Genomic DNA, 26,687 nt, shown 5'->3' with positions numbered 1-26,687 from the left:
CTTATGGTTTGTTGGTATTCGTAGTAACATCTCATAAGTGGTCCGTCTTAAGAATATATATATATATATATATATATATGGTGATAACATTAACCAGAAGCCACCGCCGAGACTAATAAATGACGGATAAATCAGCTTAGTATTTATTCCTGGGATCCCTGATCTCCATGAAAGACGCGTCAGCTGAGAATAGGGGAAAGTTTAAACAACGCTGGAGTGTGATGGATGCAGCCTTCAAGCAAATTCGACTCGACTGGTGGAAATTCAATTTATATGCAAAGGAGATTCTTCAGCAAGTAAAATCTTCTGTGGATGCAAACAGTGTAGTGAACGAGGGAGGGTATATGTTTGTAATAGATGATGAAATCTGGTGTCGCCACATTCTAGAAAGGATGAGCCTCGAATGAAGAAGTCATCCTGTTTCACTGGGAACAAAGAAGGCAAACTATATTTGCTCGCAAGAATCAAGTTGACAATAGTTTATTTGATGTCAGTATTCACTTCGAAACTCGGTACACAACTTAAACACAGTGCTTCGTGGTTGAGCGTATGTTAATATACAAGGACATTGAGAGAAGATAGGTCACCAATAACTTGCTGGAGTGTACGAAATAGTGTTCTTACTTGGACGCAAGCCTCACATGCCACTGTTGCTTGAAAATTCTCCTTTACTCCGCTGACGCCTGTCTCTGATCACATTCACACACAGTGTTGTTTCACTACAAATACCAAACCATGCAGTGCTATTATCTGTCGTTCACAGTCAGATATTTGAGTTATTGCCAGCTTTGTCTACGTTCCATTTGAACAACCGATATACACGGCATATAAGAACCACATGTTGGTAGTTCCCAAACTTTTTGAAGCGCGAGCCCCTTTTGTGAATAATTTCATGCATTGTTACCCCCCCCCCCCCATCTTTTGGCGCTGCACCCATACGTGCATGAATAATCAATTCTGAATTTTTCGAATTTTTTGAAAAACCGACATTTTAAGAGTTTAGGAGATACGTCAGGGCTCGCTCTTTTGTGTGTGTGTGTGAGTGTGTGTGTGTGTGCATGCAGTGGATACATCGACCTCTGTGTTTGACAACCAATGAAAGTTGAATGATTGTATAGGGCATTCTCTGTCATCACACACACACACAAAATCTGCATGGATTCTTTAGATCCCATGATAGGGGAACCCTAATTATATATTTTTTACCCTTGTAACTTAGAATTTTCTCCGGTACGACCACGTCCTCCGGGTGAAATGAGCGTAAGCGACAGAGTCTGGTAGAGCTCGGTCTATTCTGTTCTGTCACACAAGGGTCTATAACATGCGTTTCGGAGTCCATTCCTAATGAATAAAATGGGCAAAAAAGTCTGTGCGTGTGGAAAAATTTATCGCTATATTATTCGCCGGGTTTGAACCTGGGATCGTGATGACAACCTTCACGACAGTTGACGAGCATCTTACCACCACGCCACAATTGCTGTCACTCGAGCCCAATTAATTCTTATCAACTTCGAAAATTTTTTTCCAGATGTGTAACCACTTCTCTTCCGCAAATTTTTCTGAATCATTTCATGTAAAATGAAAGATCCAGCTAATTGAAAATGCAATGAAAAAAAAAAGAAGAAAGTCATGCTTTCAGAGCACACTTTTTTGCAGTGCAAGATTCTTAGCATCAAACTGTACAGTCTAACCATTCTAGGAGCTCATCTTTTCTATCTGCACGTATCAGTCACAAAAATGAACTGACCAAATCACAAATGGATGAGAACACATACGAACTCGACTGGGTTGTGTCATCATCCTCTGTATAGATCTTAACTTATCTAATTTTAAAGCTGTTGATTTTACCCTTCAATCAGCTTTTGTCGTTTTATGGTTCTCCTTGGTGTTTAAAAACACTTATTATAAAATTTTGTACAGAACCTGCAACGAATCAAATGATTTTCCATAGAAACGCTTAGGATATCACGTTTCAGCTAACGATGATTTCGACTAACGAATGTGGAACTTCGTTAGCCGTAGTATCACAGATCAACACACCTATCTGTTAACATTCATTGCGGAAGAATCTCGATAACTTTCACAATTTTGGTCTTCAGTTACTCTATATTGGTCGCACGTGAGGCGTAAACTTTTTCTTTTACATATCCCTACAAGAAAATACACAGGCCACAACAGACAAAATGTCCAGCAAAAATGCGAATGCCGATAATATATCTGAACTATATCAAAAATACAACAACCCAATAAGAGCAATAAAAAACCAAGAATAATAATAAAATATAAATACACATACTGCCCATTTACAACTTCCGGCAAAGCCCGTGGGCTACCAACTCGTGTAATTTATAAAGCATCTTAATAGAAGAGGCCAATTGTGTGTGGACCTCGAGTTAAGCAGGAACAAAAATAACGGAGACTCACTATGCTGAAATTATTTCTTTTGTTAATTACCAGTTTTGATTGGTTATTGGTTTTGAAATTATTTTTTTCACAAATTCTGAAAAAGTTTTTGATTAATTGCTGATTAAATTAATTAATTATGAGATTAATTTTGATCTGAAATGCCTTTAAATTATTCTATAATTATTTATTTTGGTAATTCTGAAATTAGTTTTCCTTTTCAATGTATCTTGAAATCATTTCTTAAAATAATTATCTAATTATTCTTTTATAGATTGCAATATGATTTCTACCAGAAAAAATTATTTCTCTCATTGATTTATAAGTTGTTTTTTTCTGATTAATTCTGAAATTATTTTTTTCAAAAATTCTAAAACAATTTGTTGCAGTGATTCTGAATTTTCATCGATTCTGTAGTTATTTCTATAATCAATTCTGGAATAATTTCTATCATTTATTCTAGAATTATTTCTTTCATTAATCCCGAAATTATTTCTTTCATTAATTCTAGAATAGATCGCTTTGGAATGTTTCAACCATTTTCTAAAATAATCTGTGGGCCACGACAATAAAGCTCCGCGGGCCAAATATGGCCCGAGGGCCATGCGTTGGGTATCCCCCCCCCCCCGATTTAGAACGAAGCGGACATAACAGAAGTTAAACCACTAACTCCTATATTCTGCATGTATATAGGACATAGCGATCAAACTCGTGCCATTTGGTTACATAGTTTTTTTAATGATACAGCGCCATCTGTGAGAGAGTTTTTGAATTATTTCTATTTTAAAAAAAAAAACCTACGCCATAACTATTTTTAGTGCAAATCACAATTTTTCACGTCAATTGGTTATTTGTTTAGTAATTTTCAAAACGTTTCATGGGCTTTTTCATCCACCCTGTATAACAGCAAAAACGTTGGATCAACCAATCACCATAAAATCCCTCTCTATATAAATCAAATGCAAATGCATCATCCAGTACAAATAACTCCACATTCTGGGAATGAATAGGAATTGAAATAATTTTTCAATGGTGAATGTGAATACTTAATCCGAATAACGTCAATTGATTGAAAACGAGCAACATCATCCTATATCTGGCTAATTACGTATACGCGTGAAAACCTCGGGAGAAAGTTCGTTTTGAAAATATCGAAGCTGTTTGACCTTTTCCTTTATAAGTTACGCCTCCGCAAAAAATTTTTCCGTGGGAAGTCGTGAATAATATCGAAAACAATTCTCACTTGAACAAATGAATACCAGCCTTAAGAAACGTAAATGGCAACGTATAATGAACCGAGGAGTTCGTTGAAAACGTGGTTGGTTTTAATTAATACGTTCTCGGTGGCATTGGTTCTCTTCAGATCAACTCAGGAGAGAGGGGGGGGGGATTTCTTATCTTTTCAATCCCATCTCTCGTATAAATAAATTATTTCTCTACCATTAGATTTCTTGTTTTTTTAAATAAAATTTTATTCATTTAGCTCTAGATTATATGTAAGACTTTCGAGCTTGCGATTGAATCTGAGGGAGGGCTTTTTGTGAAAATGAAACTCGCGCTGTGATATATTAATAAAAAAAGATGCATTTATTATTTACAAAATGAAAAACTTGATCGATGAATATTTTTAAAAGACCTATTTTACGTATGGAATATCTTGAATTATTAATTATGCAATCAGTGCCTGAAGAGACTATATTTCGAGAATATTCGGAAATTAAATTATATATAAAACAGGAGACACACTAATAGTAATAGTGTACAATAGTATACAAATAGTTATAGATGTTTCCGAAACACAATGCATACTTTAGCCTCAAGACAAAACTTTCTGTAGAGTTATCAAATTTTCGCATTTGAATGGAAAATATTTAACGAAAAATCAAAATGGAACTACAAATAGATACAATCGAGTTTATCAACTGCCAAAACCTAATAATAACATTTCCTACATTGCCCCTAAGATATTAAACATTCATTTTATATTCACACTGAAAATAAACTAAATAATAATAATAACATAAATTATATATTTGACTTCATTTGCTGAGACTTCCAATGCTCACAACAGAGAATCATATGAACCACAGATCTTGAACGCATGGCCCGCGGGTCACATGTGGCCCTCGAAGTTTTATCTGAGTAGCCCACCGACGAGAAGGCTTATATAGTTACAGAATATATAGAAATGCTGAAAAAAAACCCTAAACGGAATGATTTATTCCAGTATTGATGAAATAAGTAATTTCAAATTTAATTTTAAAAAAATCAGAAATTCGAAAGTTTATAACTAGTGGGAGAAATAATAACAGAATTAATGAGAAATAACTTCAAAGATGAGAATGGATTATTAAAAGCGATTATTTTTAGAATTATTGTATAGAAAGAAGTAACTCCAGAATTGATGGGAAAAAAAGCATTTCGCTATTCATGAAAAATATTTCCAGAAATTGAAGGAAATATGAATTATTTCCTGCACGGAAATGAATGAGAAAAATTTCAGAATTGAAGGAAATTGGTATTTAATGAAAAAATAATCTCAGATTTTTAATGAAAACTCACTTAATGGTGAAAGCAATACCTAAGAATTGGTAAAAATTCATAATTGCAGAAAAATATATTCATAACACATGAAAAAAATTATTTTAGAATTGATTGAAAAAATAATAATAATGTCAGAAGAGTGATGAAAAAGAAATTCCACAAGAACGAATTTAAAATTCATATTTAATGGAAAATGATCTCACAATGAATAAATTTCTCCGATAATATGGGGTTTCCTCGTTTGACTCGGAGCCCTGGGTCCACAGGAAGCCCATGCAGGTTATAGAAGCCTCTGCGTGTTTTTGGGGGAGATACCGCATTGTGACTTGTTGGCCCTCGGGCTGCACGGGAATATTTTTTTGGCTCGCAATGGTTGAAGACCCCGGATACAAATGATTTTCTTCGAATTAGTTGAAGCATTTTGTTTTCATTTTAGTAGACTGAGTGCAGCATCATTTAGTGTACCATTACTATTGACTAATTCTGATTTCCTGAACTGTTTTCATTTATTATATTGTTTTAATTTTATTCTTAACTTACATGTTACTCAATTTCGTGTGACATATGTACTGACTTCCTATTCAAGTCTGCCCGTTACATATTGTGTTTTTGAATATGTGCTTTTTTAATTTTAAAAAAGGCATTACTTAGTTCCATCAGTATTGATTTATATATTGATTACTCTTAAAGATTAATAAATTGATTAAATTCATCATTCATTTACATTTTGCGCAGTTTCAAACCGATTTGTGAGCTGGTTATGTATTAACATTGAAATTTGATTTTAACTTTGTCCCAAAAACTGGAAAATACAATCTGAAAAGAAAACAAAACAGTGTCAGAACCCCCCCCCCCCCCCCCACCAGAAAGAAATTACCTTAAAATCAATAAAATATCTGAAAATAAAATCGGTGTGTTGAGCTGTATTATTTATACTGTACGTATATTTTTATAGTTTACACTACCCAGAAGGGAAAAAACGGTATGTTTAGAACACCGTCTCTTTTTTTCTGTTACCAAAATGAAAGCAGAGAGCAGAAGCTGCATCCACCCACTGGCAGCTGATCTTCCAGATTGGGGGGATTTAAAACATACCTGAAAGGGGGAGGGTTTATAACATTCCACAGCGCAATATCTGAGCTCGTCATTGCTGAAATAAGAGGGTTATAAGGAGTCTAGATACTCTTAATTACCGAAATAAAAACCATCATTTTTGGCGAGATATCTCATCAATTCCAATGAGAGGATTAAAATGGGAGAGACGACTGTTGGTTTTCTCGCCAAGCATTATAGTATGTCTAAACACTACTGTAGTTTCAGACACATACTTGTATAATAGTGGTAGTACGTCTAAAAAACGGAACGGTTTATGCGCTTATTTCGTATAACCCTCAGAATGCTTCCACCATTCACATATTATGTGCGTAGTAGTCTGCTGTCATCCTGTGATGATTAGAAATATTTTTAGATGCAATTCTTTGAATGACGCATAGATGGCGTGCACATATATTCGCGTTTTTATTATTATTATTATTATCTTTTCTTTATTCTTTGACAGATTTGCTTGTACTTCTATGGGAGGGCGTACGTGAGATTGAGTAGTGGTAGAGCAGTGATTCCCAACGTGGGCGTTCAGGCCCCCGGGGGGGGGGGTAGAAGCTACTGGTATACCATAGGATCCTATGGGTTAGATCGCGTTGGGGGCGATGGGAGAAAAAAATTTCTGAAGAAGGGGGCGATGGGACAAAAAAATGTTGGGAAACGATGTGGTAGAGTATCTGACTGATTACCCCCCAACGTGTAGGTGATTTTGAGTTCACACCCAGATTTTGCGTTTGTATTGCCCCTCCCTCTTTTTTTTTTCGTTTGTAAAAATTGAATTTCAACTTCTGAGTTTGATTTTCATCTATCTTTGACAAAAGAAAACTGAAAAAAATTGATTGATAGATGACACCAGTGTATCCCTAAGTGGGCACCGCCAACTTTTGTCAGGGGTGTCACGGCGAACTGAAGATAAAGTATTTATGTGCTTGTTTATGCTTTGAAGTGGTTCTTTTATATGGGGAAAATCTCAGATGAACCATGAATCGGGACAGGGAGCCGCGGGTGACTAAAGTTTGAGAATCACTGGATCAATGTAATTGATTATGTAAATCACATTGGAGCTGAAGACCAGAATCGTGAAAGTTATCGAGATTCTTCCGCAATGAATGTTAACAGATAGGTGTGTTGAGACTGAGTACGTTGACAGTTTCATCTAACGAAATCGTCGTTAGCTGAAATGGGATTTCCTATGCGGTTCTATGGAAAATCATTTGATTCGTTGCAGTTTCTGCTCAAAATTTTTATACGTCTTTTTAAACACCAAGGAGAACCATAAAACGACAAAAGCTGATTGAAGGGTAAAATCAACAGCTTCAAAATTGGATTTATGAGGATCCATACAGAGGATGATGACACAACACCCAGTCGAGTTCATATGTGTCCTCATCCATTTGTGATTGGTCAGCTCATTTGAATAACTGGTGCATGCAGATAAAAAAGATGATCTCCTAGAATGGCTAGACTATACAGTTTGAGTCTTGCACTGAAAAAAGTGCGCTCTGGAAACATAGGTTCCTTTTTTTTCAATGCATTGTCAATTAGCTGGATCTTTCATTTTACATGAAATGATTCAGAAAAATTGTCGAAAGGATTAGCATTGTTATTTTGAGTTTGAGCAGAGTAAATATATAGATGCTCTTTGAACTTCGGGCATAGGCATTGCTTCCAACCCGACAATATGTTGAAGACACCCGCTGTGTAAATAGATCAAGAGTTTCAATCAAAATATGGTTCATTCTTTCTGATCTTTTGATCATTTTTGACGCATCGCTGTCATTTTCGCTAATTTGACCGGTGCCCCGAAGTTTCACGGCTATTCTTCGACTTTATTACCGAAAAAATCGAACCTTTACCTGGCGAACGGCTGCAATGCCGAATGACTTCAATAAAGAATAAAAATTTATTAGCGTACAAAACACACAGTATGTTTTCAATACTTCTGATCGTGACTTTGCTCTGTGTTTTTTGCTTTTCTGACTTCTTATTTCTTTCTTCAGGATTGAAGAGAGATATGCATTAAAAATTCTCATAAGAATTAATTATAATCCCTCAATTCAGGAAAAAAATGTTATTGGATAGGCGGGGCTTTTGAATTAGCCCTAAAAGCTAAAAATTAACTTTTAAAGTTAGAAAAACCCCGTGACTTTATTAGGGAAATTACGGTAATTGCACCACCACCTAGTGTTTGCACTAGCATATCAATATTAAATACAGTGAGTCAAATAAGTTCGTGAATAATTTCGTAAATTTTCATAAACATAGGTGGAATTGGCATATTTGAAGGCGGTTTGCAAAAAGTCATTCTCACGAACAGGTGTGTGTGTGGGCGTGTTGTTTTTTTTCACAAAAAAAAAATTTAGCCCAAATATTTTGCTGATAGAGGGTTCTGCGCGAAAGCAAATCACTGGAAATATACAAATCAGTCCTACAAAATGCGGAGTGTACGATTAACAGCTTATTTCTGAAGGTTCCTGTCACTGGCACTTGCGTGAGGTCTTCAATGTGATGAATAAGCATTATTGGGCAAGTAGTTTTTCCTCAACCGCAAATCCCCGGCTGAAACTTTACGAATGTTTCGGGCAGAGAGGACATTGAAAAAAGGGTTCGTCCAAAGGACTGTGATTTTCTTTTGCTCAGCATCCTTTATCAACCAAAATTTGAACTAATTTTTTTCCTTATATCAAGAAATTTCCCTTTTCGTGAGGATAACTTTTTTTCAAACAGCATTCAAATATCCAAATTCCTTCAATTTTTATGATTTTTGTAACTATTTAAGAATTTATGGGACACCCTGTGCATTTATTTGCATTTCAATTTATATTAGTTACATAAAGTTTTCTTTTCTATAATTTCATTTTTTTATAAATAAGATCGGTATGTCTGGTGGTTACGCAACCGTTTCAGTCATTTTTGACGTGAATACGTCTTGCAAATCATCTGACGATACTGGGAACATTGCAAAAAAGTTGCGCGACGAAATTATTTAAACGTTCATATCTCAGGAAATACGCGACCCAAAGTCAAAAGCAATGGTCCGGATAGCGTAATTACAATCCCTACTTTCTTAGTAACACAGAAAGCATTTGCACGCGGGTGATTGGTTACTGCGAACAAAAAAGCTAGCAAGACGTCACGAGAGGCGGAGTTTTGGGGCGAAACTGAATTTCAAAGTTCATCAACGAAAAATGAAAGCATTTTTTATTGAATCAGTAAATGAAAGCTGGGCCCAGCTTCGCGAGCCGTTATTATTGTCTTCTCGATACACGTGAACCGCATTTGATTAAATCAGAAACAAAAGTGGAAACAATTTTTAGTAAATCAATAAATGACAGCAGAGATGGAAAAAACTCTAGTTGGGTTTCAGATCGAAACGAACACACAACCTTCGGTACGTGAGTCTCGTACTATAACCATTACTCCAACGGTGGATCTTGGGTTCCAGCACAATTTAATGTATCTATTGTTAAACGTCGCCAGCAAATATTTCACCAGTAGTGACATAATGGTTCATCACTCATTTCGGCCAATCACGATGCGCTAAATTTCTACAATGTAGCTAGCAATGTAGGGATTGTTTATATATAAGTGGGTATCACACACTCTCCGATATCTATACGAAGGTTTTTAACAGCTGGCTGATGCGAAAATGTATTTAGGAAAGACAAAGTTCAACTGTCCTTGAGGGAAGTAAAACCAACGTCCTCCTACTTTCCGGGTCAACATACAAAACTACAAAGGCAACGAATCTTTCCTTAGCGCACATGTGTAATGAACAGGACCGTACATGGACGGTCGGACCTAATTCAGGACAGAGCTCACAATTGCTGACACTGCCACCAGATGGCGACTTATTCGAAGATTATGTCACTCTCTGCTATCCACATAAGTCGAAATGTGGTGGCAGGGTCAGCAATTGTGTGCATTGGACTGAATTAGGTCCGACCGTCCATGTACGGTCCCGTTTAGTGCACAAGGGCTCAAAGGAAAGATTGAGATATTCGATGTCTTTGTAGTCTAGTGCGCTCACCCGGCAAGTAAGAGAGTGTAGGTTCAATTCCCCCCCCCCCCCCACAAGGGCGGTTGAATTTTCTTTCTTTCCGAAATATATCTTAGCACCAGCCAGCCGTTATAAATCTTCGAAAAAGCAATGATATCGTCAGATGCACATTGCAAAGGTGCATTCAATGATATCATTTCGGTTTCAATATCTCTTCCCGTCTGGACACCAGACCCGCTGCCCTGATTCGTAACAAATTGTTTTCCGCTATATCTCGAGCAGTTCACAACGGAAATAGACGACGTTGGTATCGCTTATTCCAAATACAAAGCCGATGGTGCTGACATAATTTCATTTTGTTAGTTACCTACCAAGCGATTTGAGGCGCAAATACGTATTCACGTCAAAACTTGAGGTCGTGTCTATAGCCGGGATTACATTATAAAAGCTATTTTATAAAACTTTAAAAACGCATCCAATAAGACTATCGGTTGTATTTGCGAGAATATAACCTAATTTCAGCATTTTTCAAGTTTTATAAAAGAACTTCTATCAAACTTTTATAGTGTAACCCCGGCCTAAAATGTATTTCTATTTTTTCATGAATATAAATAAATAAAAAAATAGATAAAAAATGAATCCAAAGAAGCCAATGATGAATATTCTTCCTGACGTTAGTAATAATAAGAATAGACAAAAAAAAATTGGAGCAGGCTGTTTCTAAGGCCGGGATTATACTCTAAAAGTTTGATAAACGCTCTTTTATAAAACTTGGAGCAGGCTGTTTCTAAGGCCGGGATTATACTCTAAAAGTTTGATAGACGCTCTTTTATAAAACTTGGAGCAGGCTGTTTCTAAGGCCGGGATTATACTCTAAAAGTTTGATAAACGCTCTTTTATAAAACTTGGAGCAGGCTGTTTCTAAGGCCGGGATTATACTCTAAAAGTTTGATAAACGCTCTTTTATAAAACTTGGAGCAGGCTGTTTCTAAGGCCGGGATTATACTCTAAAAGTTTGATAAACGCTCTTTTATAAAACTTGGAGCAGGCTGTTTCTAAGGCCGGGATTATACTCTAAAAGTTTGATAAACGCTTTTTTATAAAACATGGACAATGCAACCAATGATCGTGCAGGTTATATTCGCGCAAATGCAACCGGTAGTCTTATTGTCTGCATTTTTTAAGTTTTATAAAATAACTTTTACCAAACTTTTATAGTGTAATGCCGGCCTTATACAAAAATTTTTGGAAATGAACAAAGAATCAAAAAATGTGTTCCATACCGGTAAACGCTAATAAAATTAGTAGCATGAGCAACAAAGTGAATAAAAATTGTGAAGGAAAAAAATATTTAAGGATAAATTTAAAAGGTTAAAAAAAATTAATTATATTTTTAATACATGGTAAACCGTGTACAAAATTATGATAACAAGTAAATTAATTAATTTTAAAAACACGTTTCGATATCACTATCGAGTTGTTTCTCGGCAGAACATAAAAGATATTTCATTTTAGTGTTTAATATAATTTCGATATCTTTCAAACTAACCCTCTTGTATACTGTATTTGAATATAGCTAGTCTAATGGGTCTTTTGACCATGTATATTCAAATACATTGTAATAATACTTTGTATTTTGAGTCAAGTACTTTGTAATTTTACAAAAAACATCTTTTAGTCTCATTTCAGTACAATAAGTACAATACTTTTTCATCTAGAAAGAAGTGGTGCCTTTTTGGTGTCATATTTTGAGAGTTTCTAAAACTTTACCTGTTTAAAGATTTATAAAATCGCAATGAACTGATGAGATTGAAAGATAGAAACTAGATTTTCAAGATAGAAACTAGATTTTCAAGATAGAAACTAGATTTTCAAGATAGAAACTAGATTTTCAAGATAGAAATTAGATTTTCAAGATAGAAACTATTAAACTTAGTTTAGCTGAGCAAGATTTAAGGAGGTTGATGCACGCAAATTTTCCAAAAAACACATTTTCCCAATTTTTAACTATGAAATTTTTTGCGTCTAACTGTATTAAATTTTTTGTTCTACTTGTACTAAAAATATTTTTAGTAATATAAACTGCTGGCATGCATTAAACATGTTCATGTTTTTCTTACTTAAAGGTTTTTTTTTCTCAAACTAAGTTTTTTGTTAGATTAGGAAACATTTTTTCGAACACCATTCATTTTAATGTCTTGAAACTTTGTGTGTCTCTCAATGCTATGGAGTTATATATTTTAACTCGAGATTTTAGGATTTTAATTGTTGGTCATTTTTTCCCTCAATTTTAACTTTAACAACATGCAGCTTTTTCAAAAATCACCAAAATTTACTCGTGTTTTGCGCCATAAAATTTTTTCAGGTAATTTTAATATGTAATCCTCGTGTCAAAGTATGTAACACCATAGTGTTGAGACATACACAAAGTTTCAAGACATTTGATTGAGAGGTATTAGTAAAAATGTTCCTTATCTAGCGAAAAACTCTCTCTTCTTAGTTTTATTAGCATGTGTAATGCCTGCCAGCAATTTATATTAAAATATTTTATAAATATTTTTAGTACAGGTAGAACAAAAACTTTTACACCGTTAGACGCAGAAAATTTCATAGTGTTTAAAAATTGGAAAATGTATTTTTTGGAAAATTTGCGTGCACCAAACCCCCTTTTAATCTGTTTTTAAATAACATTAAAATCATAGCGAGCTGTATATCTTACCCTTAATTAACCATTTTAGCCAATTAAAAATTATACTCTTATTAATTAAATTGCTGTGATGATGTATTGCTTCAATTAACAGTATGCTAAAAGAAAAGCACCAATTTACATCCGTATTTGTGAGAAGATAAATTTCTTTCAATACGTTTTCACGGGGGTGAACCACAGAGAGGGGGGTTAAACGAATGAAATTCCAATTACGTCAATGCACTGAATGCTAAACATACTTTCTTCGAGTCATTAACATACTCGAGTAAAATCAAAATAACGGAGGTAGCACACGAAAAAAAAAAAAGTGTAAAAAATTTTCCTCGGAATTTGTTAGATAAGCCATTGTGTGAGGTTAATTCGAGAGCGAGAGATCATCATAGGTGCTGACGCGTCTCATTTTATTTAAGGGTATGGTATGGGGTGATATAGCGTTATACAGTATAGACAGACTGACAAGAGAAAATACTAAGTCTATTTCATCAGGTAGGGATGAGGGATGGTCGTCGTCGTAATGATGATGATGGAGAGCATGCGCGGATGTTTGTTGGGGTAAGGTAACCGTGATTCGTTGTTGCACATCCATCCCGGCTCAGTTCTGTTCCAAGAACCTTGGTGAACGTGGACACATTCTTCACTTGGTAGCAACGATAGCACGGGGGGAAAAAAAAAAGATATATATTTTTCCCGGGAGCGCAACTCAACAAGTGGGATTCTCTCTCTTTCTCTAAAATAGTTCCAGCGAAAATCGAACACTAACGCTAGTCTCTGCTACTGCTGCTGCGGCTGCCAAACACTTCGCGAAAGATCCCGACGGAACAAGATAAATTCTTAAATTTCTCGGAAATTTCTCGGTAAATATCCCTTCTCTTAATTACAAAAAAAAAATTTAAGTATATTTTTGTGTTTGAATTTTGATGACTAATTTCAAATAATACATCATTGTAATTTATGGGAAAATATTTGATGTTCGCGAAGTGATTGAAACTTTCTTGAAATATTTAACTCATTTTTTTTTAATCATTTAACCATTTTTTAATTCAGTTAACTTATTTTTAATTTTTTTTAAACTTCGTAATTTGAAATTTTACATGTATATTTCTGATTGTTATATTTCATTAATTAAGTATTACTTATTTGTTTATTACAGCCTGAAATTATTTGGTTTACGCCAAATTTGGAGATATATTTTGAATGTTGAGCCGTTTGGTAGACTATAAGCAAAACGAATTTTTTAATTAATTTATTTAGTTTATTTCAATTAAATATTTATGATTGTTAAAATCGTTGAGGGTAATTGAAATATATATATATTGAAAATTTTGAGTAATTTCTTTTTAATTTTTCAAAGAAAATCATATTTATCGAAATTAATAAAAATTTATTGAAAAATTTATAATTAACTTTTTTCAATATATGAATATTGTTTTGGTCTGTTTTGTATGTTCTCAATACAAATATAAAATACCGGTGTTCACCAAATTTTTCTTGTACGCCAAAGTGAACCTGGCCATAAAACTTTATCAGACCGCGGTAAGTACCTAAAATGGTGGAGGAAATGAATTGTTCGGCAACAATAGTTTCTCCGCTCAAGAACGACTTCCAGAGTGTATATTTATTCACATCTCGGTTTTAAATAATGCCTTTTTCAATAATGCGGGGACATTTTATTTGCTATATAGAGCCATTAGATCTATTGTATCTACGTAGTTAATGCTACTTGAAACCTTTTTAATGATCCTATTAAACGAGTAAAAGAAACTCCAGAGCTTGATAATAGCAAAAAAGTAGCTTATGATTTCTTACACTATCCCTTTCATGCAATTTTTTCCAGAGTTATATCGCTAAATTTTATGTAATAAATCACCTTTTTTCCTGGATGAACGTTCTCCTGGAAAATATCTCGAAAACCCCCTGAAAGTTACACTGTAAATGCTGTCCTCTGATGAAAGCCCTCAAAGTTTTCATATTCACCATATTTCTAACTCAAAACTTACGAAATCCTGTGAGAAAAAGCAACTCACGCATTTGTGATACCAGGGTCTGAAAGGGCTATTTTGTATGTGGTTAATTACTTCTGTAGTCATGGACAAGTAGGAAGTCAAAGCTTAGCAATATCATCACTTAGAAAAGCGTCAATACTGCAGGGTCTTCATACTCCTGGAGAGCATCATCTAGGCCAAGCATCTTCAACCCGTTGTTCGCGAGCACCACGGTGCTCCCTGAAGTACCCAGAGTGCTGGATGCTCGTGACCGATTTCGTGCTCGCGAGCACTTGATCAACGTTCCAATTAAAAATCTTGGAGGAATTGCATTCAAGGATTGAAAGCATCGACATTTCATGCAGTCGTATGTTAAACTTGCCGTAAGGATGTTTTTTATATGATGGGTACAGGCAATATCCGCGACTGGAAAAGGTTGAAGACCTCTGACCTGGACCGAAACTTATAGTGAGCTTCATTTTAATATTCCAGCTGATTTACAGGGTAAAAAAAAGTACAAAAATAATGATTTTGTCTATCTTTTCGTGGCCACAGGTTTAAGAATGCAGTGAGTCCTACATTACTGTCACAATTGATTTAAAGCAGCGAAATTTATTTTTTTTTGATGAATGCTTCTTAGAAAAAAAATCTGAAATTATATACTTAAAATCGGATTTTTTATGGACTTTCTCTTATTTTTAGTATTTTTATTTGTAAATGTAAATTTTTAAGAAAGAAATTAATTATTGTATTTTGCGTATTGTGATTTCTAGAAAATGGGAAATTGCAGTGTTCGTTGGACAGATTCATTGCTCGCACACTGCTACAGCTTTATTTTGTGTGGTGGTTCTTTTCTACAGAGTTTTGCACAGATTCCCACATTCTACATATCTCTCTAATTTCATTTTATGTGGGGGGGGGGTGCATCTCCTTTTTTCTCTCCTCCTCAGATGAGATACAGTACATAAGCTCTTGCTGGTGCATGCAAAAGAGATCCATAACTTTTTCTTCCGTCAACTTCTAGACATTTTTCACCACTAGCTCTTGAATGCCATCCTCATGCACCTCCAGTCCATGGTTTTCCCTAAAAGCACCCGAGCACACAATCTCTTCGACAAGTAGTGGCTCCTGTTCATCAGCTAGCCCCCCCCCCCCCCAAAGTCACGTTCAATATTGCAATCAGCCCACAGTTTTCTACAGAATTTAAAAAGAATTTAATGGAAACTTCAAGTGCACATACGCATGGCTGCAATGCTGCTGCACCTAGTTTCGTATCGTAAATATTCACACTCGCACATGTGTTAATTTTCCGAGCGAGGGCACGCTTACCGGATTCTTTAACGGAGAATATTATCCGCAATTCCATAACACGTGTGTGGGCGAAAGCAAAAAAATCGTCAGCTCAGTTGTGATAACGTGAAAATAAATGGACAAAGCGCAAAATTTTTGCTCGTTGTGTGAATTGCTCGTTAACCGAAGTCCCACTGTAATATTATTTCATCCCGTTGGCAGTAATCACCACCTTTGATCAAGCGCTTTTTCAAATATAATTAAGTTTTCTCTTTTTAACTTCTTTTTTTTTCTAAACACAATGAGTAGTTAATGAAATTTATATCTCTCCTGTGCCTTCAAAAAAAACTCTTTCACTTATTTTCAACTCGCATCCGGAAATAGCAAAAGAGCTCAAAAGGTATCGCTGTGTCTTCGAGGGAATGGAAACCAAAACGCTTTGCGCGTGCATAGGAAAAGCTAGCTTTTGCATTTTCACTTTCTTAGAAATGCAGTGTGTATTTTTTTTTTTCATTGTATTCACTTGAACGTACATCGTATTTTACAGATGATTGATTTTTTTTATCTCGTACTAAATTCGATAAATTTCTTGTAAAGCTACAGACATGCTCAAAATTGAAGTCTAATACGTTCATAGATTTGCTGTAAAATGGCATTTTTAATGATAGGAAATAATAGGAAATGGTGGATGAATTGTGTTAACTTTAATTATCTTAACTTTAACGAACCCTTATGAGCGGAAGAGTAACATGATCTGATTTCCAGACCCGGAATAAAGAAGGAAGATCGGACTAATTCAGCTTAGTCAGCTCAAAAACGTGATTAAGTTAACGAAGAGAACTAGGCTCGCAGAAATTACATTCACGGGAAAAAATATGCATTTTTGCAGAAATTTTTAGTTTTCAAATAGCTGAAAAAAGAAACCAGGGTTGTCCTTTTTGGTTAGGGAAAAACTTGACAGCAGTTAAAGTATCAGAATCTCTATCCTTTTAATTCTCTGCTATAATCTTATAAAACCTCATAATATAATATTTACAGTTCTAGCATTTTCAAGATTATAATTGACCAACTAACACTTCCCTTCATCTGCTGCAGTCCTGGCCTGACAAATACCCTTTCTAGATTTAAAAAAAAAAAAGCACCAAAAATATTTACTCCGCCGAGCATTTTGGTTAAGTTTAATAAATATCCCTAAAATTATGACTTTTACCGGCGATTGCACATAGTGCCTAAGCGTCGTTGGTAAATTTAATTACTAAAAATTATCCTTTTTACCGGTGGTTACGCATAATACCCAAGCGTCGCGTCGTTAGCAAACATGATAAATCGTGCTAAATGTATCGTACTATAATGATAATTCACACGTGTATTGTATCATTATATCGGGGTACGATCGTAAAATTTGCTATCATTATATCGGGATCTGAATATATTTATCACATTTGGAATTTTTTTATATTTATCAAATTCACCAATTACACTTGAGTATTATGCATAATCACAGATAAAGGCGATAAATTTCAAGTATTTATCAAATTCACAAACGACACTTGGTTATTATATACATAATCGATTGTAAAAGTGATAAATTTATTAAATTTATATATACCAAGACGATTTTTAAGTATGCATAATAACTGGTTATTATGTACAGTACATAAACCGACTTTATCACATCTACCGTGACATACATACGCTTATATGGCAGTTGCTTGGAGAAATACTCTGTTATTGAGATATTGAGTTTACCGTGAAGAGCAAAATTATCGATACCCAGAAATCGAACCATTCCTGTCCAACGATTGGACGTAGGTACTCTTACTAAAAATCAATTGATTCTAATGGATTTTTCATGAAAGTAGAGATTTTCCCCGGAACTTAAAAAAAAGAGAGAGAGAGAGAGAGCAAGGTGTAATGTCAAAAACTTTGCACTTTGTTTTCTTATTTTACCTAAATCCTTGGTTTTGGCCCTGAACTGAGTTGAGTTTCATTGTAAGCGCATCTTGATAAGATGCCAGTTGTTTTTGTTGTTTTGGCTGTCGGTGCTCTTTTGTTTTCCCCAGCTTAATCCAAGTTTGCCTTTTAGTCAAGATGCCTTTCGGTGTTCGTGTTCGAATCATCAAGAGCTTTGCCACGCTATTTTCCCCCCTTCCATGCCATTGTCTATTTCACAAAGACAGCAAAAGCTTTCGAATTGTGGTGCCTTTTTTTTCTCTTTTATTTTTTTTTAAAGCGGTCGAGTCAGAGATAAAGTGTTTTTTTCATCCATTCCACGTCTTTTTCCATCGTTGGAGACTCCGGAAAAAGTACAGTAATCTTAGTATCAGGAATTGGTTTTCTTTTACCTTTTCTCTTCACAAGACATTACGGAAGCCTTTATTAGCACCACGAAGTAAGATAGACATCCATGTCTGTTGCTTCTTGAAATGCAAATCATTACATTGATTGAGTAACACACGGGTTTTTTTCAGAATTATATACAGTGTAGCCTCGTTATAACGATAATCTGCGGACAAAGAAAAAATATCGGTTTAGAGAGGTTATCGTTTTATCGTGAGAAAACACTATCATATCAGGCGTCGCCAAATTTATGATGTTGTTGGCATCTTTTCTGAATTAGCGTTGTTAGTGCCACCGTAGATTAGTGTATTTATGAGTGTTTGTTCACAGAGAAAAATTGCAATCGATCAGTTGATGAATAAAATTCAGTTAATTGTTTCACCCTTTAAAGTAGTTTACTGCACAATGCTTTTGTGTACTACACTGAGAACAGCTTCACGGAAACTTCATTAACGCTGTCAAAGGGTAGATAGTGCAAAATACAGATGATATTAGACACCCTCGAAAGAACAAAACTAGTTAGGAATTTAAAAATATATTTAAGATGATTTATAGCGATTATAAAAATTATCCCTGCAGTAGTTTAGAAATCTCCTTGAAAAATATCGTTATAGGGATATTTATCGTTGTAAAAAATATCGTTGTATCGAGGGGAGTTTAATATTTTAGACTATATGCAATTCAAATACGTTTTTAAAATATATCATTATAGAGGGATTTATCTTTGTATCGAATATCATTCTAACGAGGTTTCACTGTGTGTACTTAAGAGAATAAAAGTTTCATCTAGAAAGATAATGGAAAACTGTGAAACCGTTTTATCAGCTATACAAATTATATACCCTACATGCACCGCACAAAATATGACCGCAACGCCAAACTATGAAATACAGCTTAAGTTCGTTATGACGAGAGCTCATTGACGTGAAAATTGTCGTAAGAACGGATTTTTCATTACGAGTGAATTACAATTTCTTTTTTACTTTTTCATGTTATAAATTGTGGGAAATCACTGCTTTATCTCAATTGGAACGCCTTTTAGATTATTTCGTTCTAATATTAGTGAATGAACCGGACTCCGGAAAAATTAAACAGTAAACAGTACATCCCTGTAACTGCCAGTTCTTTTTCTTTTATTCATTTCTCAAATGGGCCCGTCAATTATGGGACACCCTGTGCATACAAATGCTTCAATACAGTTCATCCAATTATGATCATATGTTTTGAAAATCATAAAAGACGCACACACTTGAATTGTCGTGAGTGATTATGTAATACGGAATATATTCAATGTTTGAATTCGATATATTTTCCGACATCGACAAGAATATTTGTGCAGGTCGCCACGTATATGTATTTGTACTTCTTTATAATCAACCGTCGCTCTAACCACACAATTTCGCGATCTTCTTTTTCCATTCGTAATTCGTGCACACGCCACTACAATGTTACAGCGAATACAAGCAAAATCAAAACTTCAATTTAGTTTCTGGCAAATATTTCCTCTACCTGAGACGGACAAAAGCGTTGTTTTGCGTGATTTTCCCCCCAAACAAAGCCGAAAACTCATTTATTTACAGTTCCATGCAAAGCAAAATTCAAACACATAATCTTCTTCTACAAACAGGAATCTGAGCATTTCTTGAAGTCAGATTCTTTGAAATGAAGATTCCGTGAATCATCCCCCCCTCCGACACACTTTTTCCCCTCGTTCGGATGAATACCCTGAAACAGAACATTCGTTTCAGTCACGAATGACTACTATATGCACTAACGAAAACGTATAGGTATTGATTTTATAGTAGCCTTGTGTGTGTGTAGTATTCGTCCTCTTTTATACAGAATGCAGTTATACAGAATGATTCATGGAAGTTCCGGAACGTTAAAATATCAATATATTGTGTACTTTTCCACTCATGTCTTTCATCAAAATATATTTGGATAGTTTGCGCCATCAATACAGCAAGTTTGCATTTTTGACGGCAGATTAGGCACCAAAACTTACACGGAAAGGTTCAAAAGGTGGCATCTTCAAAACGTTTTGAAAAAATTGCCACTGATTCTACTCATTTAAATATGCAATAAAATACAAAACAATCCGGTGGAATTATAATGGGCCACTTAAAAGATGTAAATATTAATATCTGAACGCCAATAGAGACTAAGAATGAATTTAAAAAGTCCACAACACTAGAGTCTTTCAGTAATATCATTCTGAAACAACACATGCGGTGAGGTGTAGTACAGATAAAGAAAAAAAGGGAGAAGCAGGAGGAGGAAAAGTAAAAAAAAAATGAAAAGAAAGTTTTGTAGATATTGCCAAGAAGCGCGAGAGGCGATGAGTAGCCAAATGTTGTCTTTTTTTTTGGACTAATAATGACACTCCACCGCTATTTTTTATGTGTTTCTAGGTGAGGTGAATGTACTTTTTGAGGACGTCACATTGAGGACGTCACCTTGTTAGACACATTTACATGGATGGGGTATCATTTAGCTTGAGAAGAAGCCGTACACACCACCTCCTCATATTTAAGCGGTATACTTAAAGTGACCATATTTCAACGAGACAATATCAGAGCAGAGGAAGAGCAAAGCAGGATATTGTCATTGATTATGCCACTATTGTCACCAGAACAATCCTCAGTAGTCACTCACACCATCAAATATTAACACAAATATCTGCAGTTGCCTGAAATCTTGGCTCTCTTTTGAAAAAGTCTCTCCGCAGAGATTAGACGAACCTTCAACACACTACTTACAACATGAAAATTCAGGCAACTGCCATTTTCAATTCAAAATATAAAAGACAGGTGGCGGCACTAGTATAGCATGAAATTGACTTAGTGGTGGAGTGGTAAGATGCTCGTCTACCAACATGAAGGTTTGCGGTTTTGATCATGGAGATGCAACATAAACAAAAAGTTCTTTCCTTAAGCGGATCCGAGGTAACACCAATGGATGGTGCCTTCATTTCCGATGGACTCGATCGGTAATAAATTGCCGTAAAGCGATATGACTAGAGTTTGTGCGTAGTACTGCGGTATAACATGAAACTAGCTTAACTCTGACACGCAATACGTTAGGGCCAGGCATACACACACATACTCATCACGTTCCTGCATGTACTAATTCGTTAGAAATTCCCCAGAGGAACATTTAGGAGGTGCATGTATATATGGTTAAGTAGTAGTCGGTGCCTAAAATATTATCTCAAGCTTTTTATTAGCCTCAGAGCCTTTAGAATTAAGTTCTTTTAATGAGCCTCATACCTTTTAAAATAGTCAAAAAGCCTCAAAAACTATGATATAATAGAAACATCATTGATGGGGTTGGTGCATGATCTTGGCTTCCCATGCTTTCCTATGTGGGAGAAATCTCCTTCCTTTATAAGGAACAGTTAAAAATTTTCTATTCACTTTAGGCACTCAATTTTTTCCCTCAAATACTATTGATATTCTTAAGACAGTTTAACGCGAGCATTTAGGATTTTAATTGTTGGTTTTTTTTTTTTCTGGAACTTGCTAAATTTTCAAAAATCACCAAAGTTTACCCATATTTTGTGCCACAAAATTTTTTCAAATACGTTTAATGAAAAATCCTCGAGTAAAAGTATGCAACACCATACTTTTGAAAGGCACACACAGTTTCAAGATATTTGAATGACTGGTGTTCAAAAACATTTTCCTTATCTAGCAAAAACCTTAGTTTTGAGAAAAGTGTATTTTAGTGGAGAACATTAGCATATACGTATAATGTCTGCCAGCTGTTTATATTAAAATATTTTAAAAATATTTCTAGTACAGGGTAGAATAAAAACTTGGAAGCAGTTAGACGCAGAAAATTTCATAATATTTGAAAATTCGAAAATGTGTTTTTTTGGAAAATTTGCGTGCACACCACTTGAAAGTTATATTTAACGAATGATTTATTTCATATTTGTGACACATAATTTTGAATGCATATGCTATACCCCCAAAGCTATTTAACCCATTAGGCAGTTCTTGAAACTTTCCTGATCAGCAGTATAACTGCCATATTTTAAATTGCGGAACCTTCACAAATTGCCACCTATTTTATTATAGGTGGCGTATTTGGCCACCTATAGCGTATATTTCTTTCTCTTTTTTTCTCGCCTCTTCTCTTATCTAACCTTGAACAAGAGCTGACTCCACCCACTGGCAGTTGATTGATTGAAGAGGAGGAAGGAAAACATGTTTTACAGTAATAAACAACTTCAACGCGTTTTTAGAAGACGAGATATTTCGGGGTGGCTGAAATAAAGCAGATCAAGTTTGGCGAAATATGTCGATATGTCGGGATTGGCACTGAGAGTGTTGAATATCTTCGGTACTCTTTTTTTTTGCAAATTTTCAGACATTTGGAAAAAAAATGTATTGTTCAATACTGTTCGCATCAACATCTTGCACGCGTGATAAAATAGCATGACATAAATATAATTGAATAAATATTAATCACAAATTTATTATTAATTAAATTTACATTTGAAACAAACGACTGTTCAGTTCATCTAATGAGGCGAAATGTTTTAGATCCGTTCATCGATATTTGATTTGTGAAAAAATCTTTATTTTTTTTCATTTTAAATTTTAAAATTGAATTTCAATTAGAATGAGTCAATGAAATTTCAATCTTTTACCTTATTTCATAAAAAAAAATTTCGAACATTTTTTTTTTATTTTGAATTATTTTTTTATTAAATTACATTGATGTCACGCTATCGCTATTTTATCATGAGCACAAAGTGTTGATGCAATACCAAACAATACATTTTTTTTTTTGTGTTTGAAAATTTGCGGAAAAAATTAGTATTGAAGATATGTAAAATTGCATTGATGATTAAAAAAAAATCTAAATAGTTATAGTAAACTTGAAATAAATCCGTGGTTAAATACTATTTTTAAGGGTATTTGTAATAGATCATTAGTATAGTATTCATTAGTGTGACCATATTTCTAAAAGAACGTGAAATTTTACCGATGCGCAATGGCTTCGATATGAATAAAAGAAACTTTTACAGCAGAGGTCTTCAGCCTTTCTCAAGTCGCAAGCATTGCCTCCACCCGTAATCGAAAGAGCACCCTTACGACAAGTTTGACATACGAATGCATGAATGCAATTAGTACAAGGTGTTCAGTTAAAATGTTGATTATGGGCTCGCGAGAACGAAATCGGACATGAGCATCGAGCACTCTGGGTGCTTCAGGGAGCACTGTGGTGTTTGCGAGTATCGGGTTGAAGATGCCTGTTTTACAGTATCACACAATTAATGAAGAAAACCCGTCAAATAAGCAATCTCTTACTTTTTAAAATGGTAAAAAAAACTCTGCTGTAGTAGAAATTTATCATAAAAAATACTATTTATATATATAAATATATAACCATTTATATTTGTTTCTATTTATCGGAAAATTATTATGGACTCATTCGTTATTAACACCTTGTACACATGATACAATAGCATGACATGGATGTAATTGAATAAATATCGATTCTAATAAAAAATATTTTTCAGGTCATAAAATGATGAAAAGGATTTCATTAGTTAACCTTATTTAAAACTGAAAAAAAGTTAAATATTAATTTATAACCCAAGTAGTGTGCTATGAATGGATCTCAAATATTTTATCATTCTCACAATATGTCAATGATGTGCCTTTTTCTTAATTTCCAATTAAAATAAGTATTAAAAATATGTAAAACATTTTATCACAGCATATGATATCACATATGATCAAATATATACGTGTCTAATTAAAAAAAAATCAATGGTTGAATAATATTTTTAATGGTATTTCCATTGAATCATAGTTCAAAGGAAGGAGACCCCTTAATCGAATAAAAATTTTAATAGATTCCCGACACTACTTTTTACATGTCGATGAATTGTTCGTGTATGTGAGCCAGTTCGGCCAGGTATCCAATTTCAAAAGTTGTATCCACGTCCAAAAATCAAATTTGTTCGACCCATTTCTAAAACCATAAATAAATAAATAAGTGAGAATAAGTGAGTCCGCGGGCCGGATATACGGCATTTCAGTCGCTCGCGGGCCAGAAATTTGTATATAAAGAGTAACTATATGACCTGTATTTTACGAGCTGTTCGCGTAATTTTGGCTATCCCAAATTTTTTGTTTATAAAATCTCCCGTTTTTACCCTTATGTTCAACAAGGCTTATTACCCCATGAAGAAAAAAAAACTAGAAAAGACTAAAATTAAAATTTAGAGAAAAAATGGGGATGTAATAAAAAAAAAACATTGTAGTTGCTGTGATCCAATAGAAAAACAACCCCAGAGAATTATCTCAAACATATTCGAAGGCAGACGCACTTTTTTAATAATGGATCAGTGTTATGGGTACTTTGGAGGCTGTATAAAGAATCGAATAACAAAAGATCCGCGAGATGTTAAAGCATTTCCCGTCTCTATTTTCTTCAAGACAAGAAATAAAGTGGGTCCTTTATTTTGCCTTCGTTGTTGTTATTTTCATCTGCTTTCTTAAGCAAAAAAGTATGGCTCGTGTATAAAGTACAAGCTCTTTTAGGTCTCACGTTTTGATATTAGATGTCAGATTCTTTTCACTTTGGGGTCAGGCTGTCATCTCGCGTTATTGGCCTAGTGATATATGCTACGGGAAAAATGGGAATATTTTTCCCCCCTTTCCTTTTGTTGGGAAAAATATTGGCTTTAGCCTCCATTTCCTCCCATAAGCATATTCTATGCTCATTTTCTTTCTCACCGTCATAAGCGTGAAGGTGATGAAAAGACTTGAACGAAATGATGAGCATGGTTCGTGTATTATGTCTGAGAACTTTTGCTTTCAGTTGATATCATCATACCTAAAGTGATTCATATAAATTATTTTGTTTTGTCCATAGTTATATATATATATATATATATATATATATATATATGAAAAGTTTTGAGCCTTTAGATATAAAAGCTTATTTTAGAGGAAAATCGTTTATAGTTTGTGTTTTAAGCTATAGTGAATCGCATATGTCGACTGTAATTTAGAGAAATAAAGCATTAAAAATCTGAATATTTAAATTAAAATGATAAGTTTTCACTTCTTGAACTGGCAATTTAATTTCATACTGACTGAGTAGATGTTGTTTGAGTGGATCACGTTTTCAAGAATAACTTGGAAATTTCTCAAGAATTCGTTTACATTAGTCATTGCTGAGAGAATTAGAGCCATTGTAAGAAATACGCGGAGGACAATTTCAAGACACAAAAGAAAATTATTTAGTTTGATGAGATCGGCTAATCACTGATGAGCATTATCTCGAGAACTTTCTCGAGAGTAAAATGTTGATGAGAGATGGGAGCTGATAGTATTCGTGTGGAAAATCCTTCGATATAACCTTAAAGATGTGGAGAAAGGAAACAATCTCGATGTCAATTTGAGAAAATTCTCTAGAGAGATATTTTTTGAAGAATAGATCCTCATCAACCAAGGTAATTCCGAATGTTATGGATGGGAATATTTGTGTCAAGCAAGAGATCTATCACTGTGTGTTGAAATACTTTCAATGCTCGTTGAGACGTATTTACTGTGAAAAACTATCTTTCTCTCTCGAAATATTCGTTTTCCGGATCACTTACTTGTGTGTACACTTATTATAAGTTATATTTCTCTGATCAAACTTATCTTTATTCTCTTCTTTACCTTTATTCTCTTCCTTGCTTCAATGCGTGATTTTCAAAATGTACATCTTTGTGTTAAATTTAATTTGATAAATATTTTTATGGTGTTATATCCACAATATAGGATAGTTGTAAATTTTTACATTCGCGAAATAGATAATAAACACATAAAGACCGGGAATGCAAAACCTTGTCAGTCCGCGGGCCGGATATACGGTATTTCAGTCGCTTGCGGGCCAGAAATTTGTATATAACGAGTTACTATATGACCTGTATTTTATGAGCTATTCTCGTAATTTTGGTCATCCCAATATGTTTTTTTATAAAAAAAATTCCCGTTTTTACCCCTATTTTCAACAAGGCTTAGATGAATAATTGAAATCAAGAATTAAGATAATTTTCGTGACTTAAAAATTGCATTATGATAACTATGACTCTAGCTTGATTAGTTATATTCACATTAATATATTCGTTTCACATATTTCACCAAACATATAGTTTTTTTATGAATTACATTTTGACTTGCAGTATGAATCATTTTTTGCGATTGGCGATTTTCAGAAATTTAGTGATAGTTGCCAACTTTACTTGCCTTTGATAATTTTTCCGCCTGTAATTGACTATACTTCAATGACTTTAACACCTTTCTTC

General features: G+C 34.4%; 1 protein-coding gene across 1 annotated transcript in view; it reads left to right on the top strand.

Annotated features, from left to right (window-relative positions):
• The first annotated feature begins 13,288 nt into the window (after positions 1–13,288).
• LOC149082646 (sarcoplasmic calcium-binding protein 1-like) overlaps positions 13,289–26,687 on the top strand; it is a 53,915-nt gene continuing 40,516 nt past the window's right edge. Inside the window, exon 1 of the mRNA XM_089235920.1 lies at positions 13,289–13,609. The gene's annotated coding sequence lies outside the window, so the exon portion shown is untranslated. The remainder of the gene's footprint in view (positions 13,610–26,687) is intronic.

This window comes from Pholcus phalangioides, unplaced genomic scaffold (genome assembly GCF_987345545.1).
Source record: "Pholcus phalangioides strain wild (caught in Gottingen) unplaced genomic scaffold, Ppha-v1.0 ptg000009l_1, whole genome shotgun sequence".
Classification (NCBI taxonomy): domain Eukaryota; kingdom Metazoa; phylum Arthropoda; class Arachnida; order Araneae; family Pholcidae; genus Pholcus; species Pholcus phalangioides.
The sequence above is the reverse complement of the archived record's forward strand: the minus strand, read 5'-3'. Positions and strand labels throughout refer to the sequence as shown.